At 47.4% G+C, this 14,292-nt stretch overlaps 1 protein-coding gene across 1 annotated transcript in view; it reads left to right on the forward strand.

Moving 5' to 3' along the window:
- The window catches only part of sxph (saxiphilin), a 107,569-nt gene that overhangs the window by 15,593 nt on the left and 77,684 nt on the right, over positions 1-14,292 (forward strand). The gene's annotated exons all lie outside the window — the stretch shown is intronic.

The following is a 14,292-nucleotide window of genomic DNA, read 5'->3' on the forward strand; positions in this document are numbered from 1 at the left end:
ATCTAATCGTACAAACGATAAGTTCAGGAGTCTGATAACAAGAAGCCATTCTTGAGCCTTGTGGTATGTGCTTTTGCATCTTCAGCTTGTTGGGAGAGGGAAGGAGGAAGAATGCCCAGGGTGGGTGGAGTCTTTGATTATGCTGGCTGTTTTAGTGCGGCAGCGAGAAGTATAGACAGAGTCCACAGAGACAAGGGTGATTTCCATGATGTGCTGAGCTGCGTCCACACTCTCTGCAGTTTTCGTAGCCTTACCAAGCCACTATGCATCCAGTGCATTGATTAAAATTTGTAAGAATCAACAGAGGCATGCCAACGGTCTTTATCCTCCTAAAGCAGTAAAGGCGTTGTTGAGTTTTCTTGGCTGCGATATCAGTGTGGTTGGATGAGCACAGGCCCTTGATGATGCTCACACCTGGAACCTGGAGCTCTCCATTCTCTCATCCTCATCACTGCCGATGCAGAGAGGAGCGTGTGCACTGTCCCCCTTCCTGAAATCAGTGAACAGCTCTTGTTTTGTTGACATGGAGGGAAAGATTGCTGTTACAGTAAGCTCTCTATCTCCTTCCTATACTCCAATGCATTGTCATTTGTAAGTTTTGATGAGGTCTTATCTCCTGCTTCTCAATGAACAGAAGGTCAAACACAAGTGTCTGACTGCCCTCTCAGAATCAGAACCAGGTTTAATATCACTGGTATATGTCGTGAACTCTGTTGTTTTGCAGCAGCAAGACAGCTCAGTACATCAAAAACCTGTAAATTAACAAATATACATATAAAAATACAAATATATATCTAAAAAATTAAATAAAATTTGTGCAAAAAGAGAGCAAACAAGTGAGGAAATAGGCGGTAATGTGCATGGGTTGGTTCATTGTCCATTCAAAAATCTGATGCCAGAGGGGAAGAAACTGTGGTTTCAGGCTGCTTTACCTTCTCATTGTATAAATTAGTAATGAGAAGGGGGCATGCGCTGGCTTGGGTATTGGACATCCCCATTGATCGATGCTGCCTTCACTCTAGGTTCTTACAATGTGAACGAGGCAAACGTCTGGCTGTGTGTGTTAACCATGCCAACTCAGTAACTAAATAATACCCGTAGCAGGCAAAAAGCTGCAGCTGTTACTCAGAGGCTCCATCTTCCTCTCACCCCAACCCTCCCCTCTCCACTGACACCCTCAGCCTCCCCCTTCCCCCCCTCTGATCCCAGCTCTCATCCGTGCCGGGTCTTTACCATCCCCTCTGACTTTCAGCTGTCTGAGGCAGAACGCTCTGTCCTCAGTAAGGGCCTCACCTTTGTCCCCCTTCGCCCACACCTCAGTGAGTTCTGTGTTCGCCATGATGCAGAACTCTTCTTCCGCCGTCTCCGTCTCCGAGCCTATTTCTTCGGCAAGGAGTCTTCCAACCCCACCGATGACCCCTTCTCCCGTCTTCAACCTTTCTCTTCTTCATGGACACCCCGCTCTGGTCTTCTGCCAGCTCTGGATCTCTTTATTGCCAACTGCCGACGGGATATCAACAGTCTTGACTTTACCGCACCTTGTTTCTATTCCAACCTCACTCCTTCCGAACGCTCTGCTCTGCACTCCCTCCGCACTAATCCTAACCTTACTATTAAACCCGCCAATAAGGGGGGTGCTGTTGTAGTCTGCCGAGGCACAGTGACAACTCGTGGATACCTCCTCTTATTTACCCCTCGATCGTGACCCCACTAAGGAGCACCAGGCCATTGTCTCCCACACCATCACCGACTTTACCTGCTCAGGGGATCTCCCATCCACTTATACCAACCTTATAGTTCCCACACCTCGCACTTCCCCTTTCTACCTCCTACCCAAGATCCACAAACCTCCCTGTCCTGACAGACCTATTGTCTCAGCTTGCTCCTGCCCCACCAAACTCGTTTCTGCATACCTTGACACGGTTTTATCCCCCCTTCTTCAATCCCTTCCTACCTATGTTCGTGACACTGCTCGCGCTCTTAAACATTTCGATGATTTTAAGTTCCCTGGCTCCCACCGCTTTATTTTCACCATGGATGTCCAGTCCCTATATACTTCCATCCTCTATCAGGAAGATCTCAAAGCTCTCCGCTTCTTTTTGGATTCCAGACCTAATCAGTTCCCCTCTACCACCACTCTGATCTGTCTAGCGGAATTAGTCCTTACTCTTAATAATTTCTCCTTTGGCTCCTCCCACTTCCTCCAAACTAAAGTTGTAGCTATGGGCACCCGTATGGGTCCTAGCTATGCCTGCCTTTTTGTTGGTTTTGTGGAACAATCTATGTTCCAAACCTATTCTGGTATCTGTCCCCCACTTTTCCTTCGCTACATCGATGACTGCATTGGCGCTGCTTCCTGCACGCATGCTGAGCTCATTGACTTCATTAACTTTGCCTTCAACTTTCACCCTGCCCTCAAGTTTACCTGGTCCATTTCTGACACCTCCCTCCCCTTTCTAGATCTTTCTGTCTCTATCTCTGGAGACAGCTTATCTACTGATGTCTACTATAAGCCTACTGACTCTCACAGCTATCTGGACTATTCCTCTTCTCACCCTGTCTCTTGTAAAAATGCCATCCCCTTCTCACAATTCCTCCATCTCCGCCACATCTGCTCTCAGGATGAGGCTTTTCATTCCAGGACACGGGAGATGTCCTCCTTTCTTAAAGAAAGGGGCTCCCCTTCCTCCACCATCAACTCTGCTCTCAAACACATCTCCCCCATTTCTCGCACATCTGCTCTCACTCCATCCTCCCACCACCCCACGAGGAATAGGGTTCCCCTGGTCCTCACCTACCACTCCACCAGCCTCCGGGTCCAACATATTATTCTCCGTAACTTCCGCCACCTCCAACGGGTTCCCATCACTAAGCATATCTTTCCCTCCCCCCCGCCCCACTTTCCGCAGGGATCACTCCTACGCGACTCCCTTGTCCATTCGTCCCCCCCATCCCTCCCCACCGATCTCCCTCCTGGCACTTATCCTTGTAAGCAGAACATGTGCTACATATGCCCTTACACTTCCTCCCTTACCACCATTCAGGGCCCCAGACAGTCCTTCCAGGTGAGGCGACACTTCACCTTTGAGTCTGCTGGGGTGGTATACTGTGTCCGGTGCTCCCGATGTGGCCTTCTATATATTGGCGAGACCTGACGCAGACTGGGAGATCATTTTGCTGAACACCTACGCTCTGTCCGCCAGAGAAAGCAGGATCTCCCAGTGGCCACACATTTTAATTCCACATCCCATTCCCATTCTGATATGTCTATCCACAGCCTCCTCTACCATAAAGATGAAGCCACACTCAGGTTGGAGGAACAACGCCTTATATTCCATCTGGGTAGCCTCCAACCTGATGGCATGAACATTGACTTCTCAAACTTCCGCTAATGCCCCACCTCCCCCTCGTACCCCATCCGTTATTTATGTACACACATTCTTTCTCTCTCTGTCCATCTGACTATACCCCTTTCCCATCCTGTGGGTTTTTCCTCCCCCTCCCCCTTTTCCTTCTCTCTGGACCTCCTGTCCCATGATCCTCTCATATCTCCTTTGCCAATCACCTGTCCAGCTCTTGGCTCCATCCCTCCCCTCCTGTCTTCTCCTATCATTTTGAATCTCCCCTCCCCCTCCCACTTTCAAATCTCTTACTAGCTCTTCCTTCAGTTAGTCCTGATGAAGGGTCTCAGCCCGAAACGTCGTCTGTACCTCTTCCTAGAGATGTTGCCTGGCCTGCTGCGTTCACCAGCAACTTTGATGTGTGTTGCTTGAATTTCCAGCATCTGCAGAATTCCTCGTGTTTGAGCTGTTACTTCCATGTATGTCGTATGTTAGCAGACGTGCATGATATAATACACATATGGAGAGCGGTAGGTGCACATCATTACTTGTCCAATGTTTGACTTCCCCCTTTGACAAATGAAGGAACACACAGCCCCCTCAAGTCTATCTCTGCTCTCTAATGAGCTGATTTGTCACCTCAGCTCCATATTTCAGTAACCTTCTGCCCCCAGTTTAAAGATAACCTGTCTACCCTGCTTTGAAAATATACCCGTTGGCCAATTTATTAGGTACCTCTTGTATCTAGTATAGTAGCATTCATGGTCTTCTGCTGCTGTAGCCCACCACTTTGAAATTCAACATGTTGTGCATTCAGAGATGCTCTTCTGAACATTAGGCATTTGAATTACTGTATCCTTCCTACCAACCTTGTCATCTTGAACCAGTCTGGCCATTCTCCTCTGACCTCTCTTGTTAACAAGATGTTTTCTCCCACGGAACTGACAGTCATTGGATGTTTTTTTGTTTTTTGCGCCATTCTCTATAAACTCTAAAACTGTTGTGTGTGAAAGTCCCAGGAGATCAGTAATTTCTGAGATGATCAAACCACCCCATTTGGCATCAACGATCAATCCACAGTCAAAGTCACTTAGGTCACATTTCTTCCCCATTCTGATTTTGGTCTGAACAACAACTGAGCCTCTTGACCATGTCTGCATGCTTTTATACACAGAGGTGCTTCCACATGATTGGCTGATTAGATATTTGCATTAACGTACAGCTGTACCAAATAAAAGTGTAGATTGTGAGGTCAAGAGTCTATCACTTTATTCTGCATTGTTATTGCTTTACCTTGTTCTACCTCAGTGCACTGTGACTGTGTAATGATTTCAACAGTATGTAAGACAATCTTTCCACTGTATCTCAGTACATATTAAACCAGTTCCAATACCAATATTACTTAGACAAGGACTGGGCCTGGAGATGATCTGTCCTAGAGCTGGAGCCTTGTCTGGGTGTGTGGGTGGTTGGCTGGGATGGATAGGGAAGGAGTTTGTTTTGTTTTCATGTTGCTGTTACTGCTTGTGTTGTTTCACCAGACACTGTGGGCTTGCTATGTTAATGCCGGAATGTATGGCAACACTTGTGGGCTGGCCCCAGCACATGTTTGGGTATGCTGGTTATTAATGCAAATGACACATTTCACTGTACGCTTGTTTTATGTACATATGACAAATAAATCTGAAATCTGAGATGACATTATAAATGTAAGGAAGATCATAATAGAAACATAGAAAACGTACAGTACAATACAGGCCCTTCAGCCCACAAAGTTGTGCCGAACATGTCCCTACCTCAGAAATTACCAGGCTTACATATAGCCCCATACATCAAAGTTGCTGGTGAACGCAGCAGGCCAGGCAGCATCTATAGGAAGAGGCGCAGTCGACGTTTCAGGCCGAGACCCTTCATAGCCCTCTATTTTTCTAAGCTCCATGTACCTATCCAAAAGTCTCTTAAAGGACCCTATCGTATCCGCCTCCACCACCGTTGCCGGCAGCCCATTCCACGCACTCACCACTCTCTGCATAAAAAAACTTATCCCTAACATCTCCTCTATACCTATTCCCCAGCACCTTAAACCTGTGTCCTCTTGTGGCAACCATTTCAGCCCTGGGAAAAAGCCTCTGACTATTCACACAATCAATGCCTCTCATCATCTTATGCATCTCTATCAGGTCACCTCTCATCCTCCGCCGCTCCAAGGAGAAAAGGCTGAATTCACTCAACCTGTTTTCATAAGGCATGCTCCCTGATCCAGGCAACATCCTTGTAAATCACCTCTGCACCCTTTCTATGGTTTCCACATCCTTCCTGTAGTGAGGTGACCAGAAATGAGCACAGTACTCCAAGTGGGGTTTGACCAGGGTCCCATATAGCTGCAACATTACCTCTCGGCTCCTAAATTCAATTCCATGATTGGTGAAGGCAAATACACCATATGCTGCCTTAACCACAGAGTCAACCTGCGCAACTGCTTTAAGCGTCCTGTGGACTTGGACCCCAAGATCCCTCTGATCCTCCACACTGCCAAGAGTCTTACCATTAATACTATATTCTGCCATCATATTTGACCTGAACTACTTCACACTTATCTGGGTTGAACTCCATTTGCCACTTCTTAGCCCAGTTTTGAATCCTACCAAAATCCCGCTGTAACCTCTGACAACATCCACACCATCCACAACACCTCCAACCTTTGTGTCATCAGCAAACTTACTAACCCATCCCTCCACTTCCTCATCCAGGTCATTTATAAAAATCACGAGGAGTAAGGGTTCCAAAACAGATCCCTGAGGCACCTGCCTCCATGCAAAATATGACCTGTCTACAACCACATTTTGCCCTCTGTGGGCAAGCCAGTTCTGGATCCACAAAGCATTGTCCCCTTGGATCCCATGCCTCCTTACTTTCTCAATAAGCCTTGTATGGGGTACCTATCAAATGCCTTGATGAAATCCATATACAAACGGTGATTGATAAGTTCGTTGCCTAAGGTACAAGGAGTCAATTTTAGGAAACCTAGCACATTTATTTTTCCTACATTTACACACTTAGTCCAGCGGTGTTGGAGCATTCGCATCCTTTCCTTGTAGAAGTCGGCATCTTGGACCTCCAGAAGTGGTCCACAGCAGGGGTAATTGATAAGTTCGTGGCCTAAAGTAGAAGGAAATGACGACAAACTTCAAACTTTCTGCATTTTCACTCAAAGAGTTGAACTGCACGTGCATGTAACGAGAACTGTATAACTCATCTCCTTCCACTTTAGGCCACAAACTTACCAATCACCCCTGCTGTGGACTACTTCTACAAAGAAGGGACCCGTACGCTCCATGACTGCTGGATGAAGTGTGTATCTGTAGGAGGGGACTATGTTGAAAAATAAATGTGCTATGTTCTCTAAAATTGACTCCTTCCACTTGAGGCCACAAACTTATCAATCACCCCTCATACACTGCTCTTCCTTCATCAACGTGTTTAGTCACATCCTCAAAAAATTCAATCAGGCTCGTAAGGCATCACCTACCCTTGACAAAGCCATGCTAACTATTCCTAATCATATTATACCTCTCCAAATGTTCAAAAATCCTGCCTCTCAGGATCTTCTCCATCAACCACTGAAGCAAGACTCACTGGTCTATAATTTCCTGGGCTATCTCTGCTCCCTTTGTTGAATAAAGGAACAACATCCGCAACCCTCCAATCCTCCGGAACCTCTCCATCCCCATTGATGATACAAAGATCATTGTCAGAGGCTCAGCAATCTCCTCCCTCGCCTCCCACTTTAGCCTGGGGTACAACTCATCTGGTCCCGGTGATTTATCCAACTTGATGCTTTCCAAAAGTTCCAGCACATCCTCTTTCTTAATATCTACATGCTCAAGCTTTTTAGTCTGCTGCAAGTCATCTCTACAATCACCAAGATCCTTTTCCATAGTGAATACAGAAGTAAAGTATTCATTAAATACCTCTGCTATTTTCTCCGGTTCCATACACACTTTTCCACTGTCACACTTGATAGGTCCTATTCTTTCATGTCTTATCCTCTTGCTCTTCACATTCTTGTAGAATGTTTTGGGGTTTTCCTTAATCCTGCCCGCCAAGGCCTTCTCATGGTTCTTTCTGGCTCTCCTAATTTCCTTCTTCAGTTCCTTCCTGTTAGCCTTCTAGATCTCTAACATTACCTAGCTCTCTGAACATTTTGCAAGCTTTTCTTTTCTTTTTGACTAGATTTATTACAGTCTTTGTACACCACGGTTCCCGTACCCTACCATAACTTCCCTGTCTCATTGGAACGTACCTATGCAGAACTCCACACAAATATCCCCTGCACATTTGCCACATTTCTTCCGTACTTTTCCCAGAGAACATCTGTTCCCAATTTTATCTTCCAATTTCCTGCCTAATAGCCTCATAATTCCCCTTACTACAATTAAACACTTTTCTAACTTATCTGTTCCTATCTCTCTCCAATGCTATTGCAAAGGAGATAGAATTATGATCACTATCTCCAAAATGCTCTCCCACTGAGAGATCTGACATCTGACCAGGTTCATTTCCCAACACCAAGTCAAGTACAGCCTCTCCTCTTGTAGAACATAGAACACAGAATAGTACAGCACAGTACAGGCCCTTTGGCCCACGATGTTGTGTCGACCCTCAAACCCTGCACCCCATATAAGCCCCCACCTTAAATTCCTCCATATACCTGTCTAGTAGTCTCTTAAACTTCACTAGTGTATCTGCCTCCACCACTGACTCAGGCAGTGCATTCCACGCACCAACCACTCTCTGAGTAAAAAACTTTCCTCTAATATCCCCCTTGAACTTCCCACCCCTTACCTTAAAGCCATGTCCTCTTGTATTGAGCAGTGATGCCCTGGGGAAGAGGCACTGGCTATCCACTCTATCTATGCCTCTTATTATCTTGTACACCTCTATCATGTCTCCTCTCATCCTCCTTCTCTCCAAAGAGTAAAGCCCTAGCTCCCGTAATCTCTGATCATAATGCATACATTCTAAACCAGGCAGCATCCTGGTAAATCTCCTCTGTACCCTTTCCAATGCTTCCACATCCTTCCTATAGTGAGGTGACCAGAACTGGACACAGTACTCCAAGTGTGGCCAAACCAGAGTTTTATAGAGCTGCATCATTACATCACAACTCTTAAACTCTATCCCTCGACTTATGAAAGCTAACACCCCATATGCTTTCTTAACTACCCTATCCACCTGTGAGGCAACTTTCAGGGATCTGTGGATCTGTACCCCCAGATCCCTCTGCTCCTCCACACTACCAAGTATCCTGCCATTTACTTTGTACTCTGCCTTGGAGTTTGTCCTTCCAAAGTTACCACCTCACACTTCTCCAGGTTGAACTCCATCTGCCACTTCTCAGCCCACTTCTGCATCCTATTAATGTCTCTCTGCAATATTTGACAATCCTCTACACTATCTACAACACCACCAACCTTTGTGTCGTCTGCAAACTTGCCAACCCACCCTTCTACCCCCACATCCAGGTCGTTAATAAAAATCACGAAAAGTAGAGGTCCCAGAACAGATCCTTGTGGGACACCACTAGTCACAATCCTCCAATCTGAATGTACTCCCTCCACCACCACCCTCTGCCTTCTGCAGGCAAGCCAATTCTGAATCCACCTGGCCAAACTTCCCTGGATCCCATGCCTTCTAACTTTCTGAATAAGCCTACCGTGTGGAACCTTGTCAAATGCCTTACTAAAATCCATATAGATCACATCCACTGCACTACGCTCATCTATATGCCTGGTCACCTCCTCAAAGAACTCTATCAGGCTTGTTATATACGATCTGCCCTTCACAAAGCCCTGCTGACTGTCCCTGATCAGACCATGATTCTCTAAATGCCTATAGATCCTATCTCTAAGAATCTTTTCCAACAGCTTTCCCACCACAGATGTAAGGCTCACTGGTCTATAATTACCCAGACTATCCCTACTACCTTTTTTGAACAAGGGAACAACACTCGCATCCCTCCAATCCTCCAGTACCATTGCAATCTCTTCTCTCGCCTCGTGGAGCAGCCTGGGTAAATATTCCGTCAGGCCCCGGGGACTTATCTGTCCTAATGTATTTTAACAACTCCAACATCTCCTCTCCCTTAATATCAACATGCTCCAGAACATCAACCTCACTCATATTGTCCTCACCATCATCAAGTTCCCTCTCATTGGTGAATACTGAAGAGAAGTATTCATTGAGGACCTCACTCACTTCCACAGCCTCCAGGAACATCTTCCCACCTTTATCTCTAATCGGTCCTACCTTCACTCCTGTCATCCTTTTTTTTCTTCACATAATTGAAGAATGCCTTGGGGTTTTTCCTTTACCCTACTCGCCAAGGCCTTCTCATGCCCCCTTCTTGCTCTTCTCAGCCCCTTCTTAAGCTCCTTTCTTGCTTCCCTATATTCCTCAATAGACCCATCTGATCCTTGCTTCCTAAACCTCATGTATGCTGCCTTCTTCCACCTGACTAGATTTTACACCTCACTTGTCACCCATGGTTCCTTCACCCTACCATTCTTTATCTTCCTCACCGGGACAAATTTATCTCTAAAGAGATCTCTAAACATCGACCACATGTCCATAGTACATTTTCCTGCAAAAACATCATCCCAATTCACACCCGCAAGTTCCAGCCTTATAGCCTCATAATTTGCCTTTCCCCAATTAAAAATGTTCCTGTCCTCTCTGATTCTCTCCTTTTCCATGATAATGCTAAAGGCCAGGGAGTGGTGGTCACTGTCCCCCAGATGCTCACCCACTGACAGATCTGTGACCTGACCCGGTTCATTACCTAGTACTAGATCTAGTATGGCATTCCCCCTGGTCGGCCTGTCCACGTACTGTGACAGGAATCTGTCCTGGACACACTTAACAAACTCTGCCCCATCTAAGCCCTTGGAACTAATCAGGTGCCAATCAATATTAGGGAAGTTAAAGTCACCCATGATAACAACCCTATTATTTTTGCACCTTTCTAAAATCTGCCTCCCAATCTGCTCCTCTGTATCTCTGCTGCTACCAGGGGGCCTATAGAATACCCCCAATAGAGTAACTGCTCCCTTCCTGATCCTGACTTCCACCCATATTGACTCAAGAGAGGATCCTGCTACATTGCCCACCCTTTCTGTAGCTGTAATAATATCCCTGACCAGTAATGCCACCCCTCCTTCCCTTTCTCCACCCTCTCTATCCCTTTTAAAGCACTGAAATCCAGGAATATTGAGAATCCATTCCTGCCCTGGTGCCAGCCAAGTCTCTGTAATGGCCACTACATCATAATTCCATGTATGTATCCAAGCTCTCAGTTCATCACCTTTGTTCCTGATGCTTCTTGCATTGAGGTACACACATTTCAGCCCTTCTACCTTACTGTCTTTACACCGTTTATTCTGCTTCTCTTTCCTCAAAGCCTCTCTATATGTTAGATCTGGCTTTACTACATGCACTGCTTTCACTGCTCTATCGCTGTGGGTCCCATCCCCCTCGCAAATTAGTTTAAACCCTCCCGAACCATGCTAGCAAACCTACCTGCAAGGATATTGCTCCCCCTCGAGTTCAGGCGCAACCCATCCAATCTGTACAGGTCCCACCTTCCCCAGAAGAGATCCCAATGATCTAAAAATCTAAAACCCTGCTCCCTGCACCAACTCCTCAGCCACGCATTCAACTGCCATCTCCTCCAATTCTTACCATCACTGTCACGTAGCACTGGCAGCAATCCTGAGAACGCCACCCTTGAGGTCCTGTTCTTCAGCCTTCTGCCTAGTTCCCGAAACTCACACTTCAGGACCTCATGCCTCTTCCTGCCTATGTCGTGTAAGCTATGTAAGCTTGTCTACATTTTGTGTCAAGAAACTTTCCTGAACACACCTAACAAAATCCACCCCATCTAAACCACTTGCTCTAGGGAGATGCCAATCGATATTTGGGAAATTAAAATCTCCCACCATGACAACTCTGTTATTATTATACCTTTCCAGGATCTTAAACACGAAACACTCTGCAGATGCTGGGGTCAAAGCAACATGCACAACACACTTGGGGAACTCAGCAGGTCGGGCAGCATCCATGAAAACGAACAGTCAACGTTTCGGGCCAAGACCCTTCGTCAGGACTGAAGAGGGAGGGGGCAGGGACCCTATAAAGAAGATGGGGGTAGGGTGGGAAGGAGAAGGCTGGTAGGTGCCAGGTGAAAAACCAGTAAGGGGGAAGATAAAGGGATGGGGGAGGGGAAGCAGGGAGGGGATAGGCAGGAAAGGTGAAGAAGGAATAGGAGAAAGCACAATGGGTAGTAGAAGGAGGCGGAACCATGAGGGAGGTGACAGGCAGCTGGAGGAGGGGGTAGAGTGAAACTGGGATGGGGGAAGGGACGGGGAGGGAATTACTGGAAGTTGGAGAATTCAATGTTCATGCCAAGGGGCTGGAGACTGCCCAGACGGTATATGAGCTGTGCCTCCAACCTGAGTTTGGCCTCATCATGGCAGTAGATGAGGCCATGTATGGACATATCTGAATGGGAATGTTAAACAGAGTTGAAGTGGGTGGCAACCGGGAGATCCTGTCTGTTGTGGCGGACAGTGGAGGTGCTCGACGAAGCGGTCCCCCAATCTGCATCGGGTTTCACTGATGTAGAGGAGGCCACACCAGGAGCACCGGATGCAATAGATAACCCCAACAGACTCACAAGTGAAGTAACACCACACAATGCTGGTGGAATGCAGCAGGCCAGGCAGCTTCTATAGGAAGAGGTACAGTCAACGTTTTGGACCGAGACCGTTCGTCAGGGCGCGTGGCCAAGTGGTTAAGACGTTCGTCTAGTTATCCCAAGATCACTAGTTCGAGTCTCAGCTGTGGCAGCGTGTTTGTGCCCTTGAGCAAGGCACTTAATCACACATTGCTCTGGTGTCTGTGCAAGGAGTGGCACCCCACACAGACTTCCAATCTGCGCCCTGTAAGGCATGAAATTGCCCGACGCAGGCCTCTCATGGTCTGAGTCGATGTTCCCCCCTTTGTTAGGACTAACTGAAAGAAGAGCTAGTAAGAGATTTGAAAGTGGGAGGGGGAGGGGGAGATCTGAAATGATAGGAGAAGACAGGAGGGGGAGGGATGGAGCTAAGAGTTGGAAAGTTGATTGGCAAAAGGGATACAAGGTTGGAGAAGGGAGAGAATCATGGGACGGGAGGAGAGGAACACCAGAGGAAGATGGAGAGCAGACAAGGAGTTATAGTGAGAGGGACAGAGGGTAAAAAAAGAGAGAGAAAGAAAGGGGCAATAAAAGATAATAAGTAAATAAGGATGGGGTAAGAAGGGGAGGAGGGGCATTAACAGAAGTTAATGTTCATGCCTTCAGGCTGGAGGCTACCCAGATGGAATATAAAGTGTTGTTCCTCCAACCTGAGTGTGGCTTCATCTTTACAGTACAGGAGGCCATGGATAGACATACCAGAATGGGAATGGGACATGGAATTAAAATGTGTGGCCACTGGGAGATCCTGCTTTCTCTGGCGGACAGAGCATAGGTGTTCAGTGAAACAATCTCCCAGTCTGCGTCGGGTCTCGCCAATGTATAGAAGGCCACATCGGGAGCACCGGGCGCAGTATATCACACCAGCTGACTCACAGGTGAAGTGTCGTCTCACCTGGAAGGACTGTCTGGGGCCCTGAATAGTGGTGAGGGAGGAAGAGTAAGGGCATATGTAGCACTTATTCCGCTTACGAGGATAAATGCCAGGAGGGAGATTGGTGGGAAGGGTTGGGGGGACGAATGGACAAGGGAGTCACGTAGGGAGTGATCCCTGCGGAAAGCAGAAGGGTGGGGGGGGCGCGGGAAAGATGTGCTTGGTGGTGAGATCCCGTTGGAGGTGGTGGAAGTTACGGACAATTTTATGTTGGACCCGGAGGCTGGTGGAGTGGTAGGTGAGGACAAGGGGAACCCTATTCCTCGTGGGGTGGCGGGAGGATGGGGTGAGAGCAGATGTGCATGAAATAGGAGAGATGTGTTTGACAGCGGAGTTGATGGTGGAGGAAGGGAAGCCCCTTTCTTTAGAAAAGGAAGACATCTCCTTCGTCCTGGAATGAAAAGCTTCATCCTAAGAGCAGATACGGTGGAGATGGAGGAATTGCGAGAAGGGGATGGCATTTTTGCAAGAGATAGTGTGGGAAGAGGAATAGTCCAGATAGCTGTGAGAGTCAGCAGGCTTTTTGTAGACATCTGTAGATAAGCTGTCTCCAGAGATAGAGACAGAAAGATCTAGAATGGGGAGGGAGGTGTTGGAAATGGACCAGGTAAATTTGAGAGCAGGGTGAAAGTTGGAGGCAAAGTTAATGAAGTCAACGAGCTCAGCATGAACAACAAGCACAAGTGAAGTGTTGCCTCACCTGGAAGGACTGTTTGGGGTCCTGAATGGTGGTGAGAGGGGAGGTGTAGGGACAGGTGTAGCACTTACACTTACAGGGATAAGTGCCGGGTGGGAGATCCGTGGGGAGGAAAGTGTGGATCAGGGAGTCGCGGAGGGAACGATCCCTGTGGAAAACGGAGAGGGGTAGAGAGGGAAAGATGTGCTTAGAGGTGGGGTCCTGTTGAAGGTGGCGGAAGTTGCAGAGGATAATGCACTGGATCCGGAGGCAGGTGGGGTATTAGGTGAGGACAAGGGGAACTCTGTCCCTGTTGTGGTGATGGGAGGATGGGGCGAGGGCCGAAGTGCGGGAAATGGAGGAGATGTAGGTGAGGGCATCATTGATGACGGCAGAAGGGGAACCACGATCCTTAAGGAAAAAGGACATTTGAGATGTCCTGGAACGGAAAGCCTCATCCTGGGAGTAGATGCGGCGGAGACGAAGGAACTGGGAATAGGGAATAGCATTTTTGCATGTGGCAGGGTGGGAAGAGGTTTAGTCGAGG

This window comes from Mobula hypostoma, chromosome 2 (assembly GCF_963921235.1).
Source record: "Mobula hypostoma chromosome 2, sMobHyp1.1, whole genome shotgun sequence".
NCBI classification, from domain to species: domain Eukaryota; kingdom Metazoa; phylum Chordata; class Chondrichthyes; order Myliobatiformes; family Myliobatidae; genus Mobula; species Mobula hypostoma.